Source organism: Octodon degus, unplaced genomic scaffold, assembly GCF_000260255.1.
Source record: "Octodon degus isolate 3935 unplaced genomic scaffold, OctDeg1.0 scaffold00041, whole genome shotgun sequence".
NCBI lineage: Eukaryota > Metazoa > Chordata > Mammalia > Rodentia > Octodontidae > Octodon > Octodon degus.
In genome coordinates, this window is record NW_004524617.1 from 3936824 (window position 1) to 3940181 (window position 3358).

Consider the following 3358-nt stretch of genomic DNA (forward strand, 5'->3'; position numbering starts at 1 on the left):
TGAATTCAGGCCCTTGTGTTTGCCAGGCAAGCACTTATTCTACTGAGCTATCTCCCCAGGTCCAAAAGTTGAGGGGTTTTTTGGTTTGTTTTTGGTTTTTTGGCTGGCTCAGGCTGCCTTAAGGGTGGGTCTGTAAGGCATGTGGAGCTGGGGATCGAACTGCGGTATCCTGTGCCTGACTGTGTTTGCACAAGCAGGTGTTTAAACGACTGAGCTAAACAGCAGGCCCCCTAAAACATTTATTTCTATAATAAGTGCTTCTTCAATTGTTCTTCCTTTCATTTTTGGAGAAGGGTGAGCTGGGGAGATGCCCATGCTGTTAGTCTGTGTAAGCCATCCTCTCTGAGTAAGTGCCCTTGGTGCCAACTGGCCCGCTTCATAAGTAGTCAGTGCTGGTTGAAGATCCTAGGGACATTTTATCCTGCATGAGCCACCATGGTTTTCTAAAAGGAATGGACACAGGAACCAGAGCAAATACAAAAGTGTTCTCAACTGCAGCAAATTAGTACTTGATCCTTATGGATGGAGGATTGGCGAAACCAACCTCTCAGCTATTTTGCATATGTAAGAGCCTTGTGTACGTGGGATGCATCTCATGTGCATATTTCCCAGGCCTTCAAAAGGCTTCCCCTTAGACATCACTTTGCTTACCCTCTCCTCTCCCCTTTCCTCTTCCCTTCTTGTGCCAAGTACTTACTGATAAGATTGACTCTCAGGCCTACACTCTTTTTGCTACAGGAAAAATGAACCTGAGTCTTTTAAATTTTTTTCTTTTTTTTTCTTTTTTTTTTTTGTATTTTAGGGAAGGGCCTACAGGGTGTTCAGGGTCTCACTACTAGATTGGACTCATAGTGATTCTCCTGTTTACAGCCTCCCAAGAGCTGGGATTACAGGCGTGCACCAGCACGCCCAGTCTCAATCGCCATCTCAGTGCGTCCTGGGGGCAGGGCCGGCATGGCAGGCCTGGGGATCTGACCCCCAGCCCCTGCACCTGCTTGCAGAGGCTTTAATCCGCTGAGCTATTTGGCCAGTCCTTAAATTTATTTCTTTTGGCAACTGCATCATCTTAAACTTTGTCAATAGAATGTGCTAGAAAGATATTGCAGAAAGTAAGGACTTCCTCTCAAACTCCGATGTGTTTACTTAGGCAGGCTGTGGCAGGGCTCTGGGCTTCCCCATGGTAGTTTAATCAGCACTCTGTTCCTAGCTGTTCCTGCACTGAGATTAGTGTTCTACCTCCAACAAGTTACAGAGGCTGATTTTCTAGTGTCAAAGAATAATAGTCCACAAATTGAAAATTTAACAGGTATTTTGATTTGTACATTATATTTCCATAATTTATGGGGTACAATGAGATGTTTTGATACATGTATGCATTGTAAATTGATCAAATTAGCATCTCTAATTACCTTGTTTATATTTATTTGTGGTAAGAATATACAAAATGTTCTCTTGGAAGGAGTAGAGGTGTAGTTTAGTGATATAATACATGCTTAGCACATTTAAGGAATTGAGTTCAATCCTCTGCACCAGAAAACACACATACATACTCCACCTTCTCTAATAGCTAATTTTAATACATTTTTTTTGTTCACTGTAATCATCTCATTTTGTAACAAAGCACTATGTTTTGGTTTGTGTATAGTTGTCCCCCAAAGCCTCATGCAATCTCTGGGCGGCTTCTGGAGTTTATGATTGATTATTATGGGTGTGAATGCTGCACCTGCACTGGGGCAGGTAATTTGCATTTCAGTGTAAAGAGGGAAAAGAAGTTATTGGCTTGAGCTGCTGCTACTCCTCCTTTTGTGCTCTTGCTCATTGTCTCTGCCTTGAAACCTTGCTCTCTGCCATGTGCCAGGCTGCCTTGCATCCAGCTGAGTATGGACTCAGCCAGCTGAGTACAGTTACCTCCAGTAAGTGTAAGCTAAATAAACCTTTCCTTCCTTCAATTTGGGTGTCAGGTATTTGTCCCAGCAGTACGAGAAGAGTAACTAAGACACAGCAGAGCACCTCTTACGTAACTGTAACATCATACCCCTTGACCAACATTTCCCTATGCTCCCCTCTCCCATACTTCCCCAGCTTGTAGGAAACTGAAGTTGAATGATCTAATTGGTTTTGCCTGCACGGTGGTACATGAATATAACCTCAGTTACTCACCACTACTTGGGAGACAGAGGTGGAGGTTCACAAGTTCCTGCCTACCCTGGGCAATTTAGCAAGACTGTGTCTCAGAGTAAATAAACAAATAAAAAGGAATATTGATAATTCTTTCACTGTGAGGGTGACACAGGAGGATCACAAATCTGAGTCTTATGTTTGCAATTTAGAAACTTAGGAAGACTCTGCCTCAAAACAAAACAAAAGGGCTGCGGAAGTAGCTCAGAACAAAGGCCTTGGATTCAATCCCTAGTACCAGCAAAAAAAAAAAAAAAAAAAAAAAATGGGGTATCACTTAGTTGTGGAGTACCCATGGTTCAATCTTCATTCTTGCAGATTGAGGAAGATATAATTGGCTTTTATTATATTCCTGAAACAGGCAGCACACAATCTACAAAAGACATGTACTCCACTGGGCACAGCAGAGAAGTCACTTTTCATAGCTAGGCTGACCAGAGACTAGGAAACAGCAAAATGGCCTACTGCAAAAGAAACACATTGGTTTACGGTAGGTTACTTTCGGTTCATTTCCTTCTCTGTGTTAAAACAGGGATTTCCTTATCATACTTGCTCAGGGTTTTCACGCCTCCTTTGATTGTTCACTGCGAATAGCTTGTGTTTTCTTTTTGGTTTTGTTTTAGCCTGTATGGAGATTTGGATATTATCATTTGCTTGCATTTTTAGAAGATCTTATTTTATAAGTAAATGGCTTGGTTTCCAGTTTTGTGATATGAACCAGTAACATGAATGGTTCCATTATAGGTTGGTCTATTGGAACCTAGGGTGGGAAGCTGGTCCAAATCAATGGACTCCCACAGATGTCATCTAACACCAGCAGATTCTGTTGCAATATGCTATAATTGACAACTTCTGTGTCACCCAGTGAGTCATAACCATAGCGTCCCAACGAGGCCTGGACCTCAGGTTTGGGAGTAAATAATTTTTCTTAGGAAATCTGTCTTGGATCTACAACTTGGGTTTGCTTTTTTTTTCTCTGACTTTTGGAGAAAAGGACTTGCTATGTCATTCATTCTGGCCTTGAACTCACTATGTAGCACAGCCTAGCCTCAAACTTTAGCTATCCTCCTGCCTCATCCTCCCAGGTACTTCCATTACAGGTATGTACCACCACAACTGGCTTGTGGTTGCTCTTAGATTTGCTATTCCTATATTCTGCAGATTCTCTTTATATTCCACA

The 3358-nt window shown here is 42.2% G+C and overlaps 1 pseudogene; it reads left to right on the forward strand.

Moving 5' to 3' along the window:
• Positions 1 to 747, forward strand: part of LOC101584780 — a 5266-nt pseudogene extending 4519 nt beyond the window's left edge.
• The last annotated feature ends 2611 nt before the right edge of the window (positions 748 to 3358 follow it).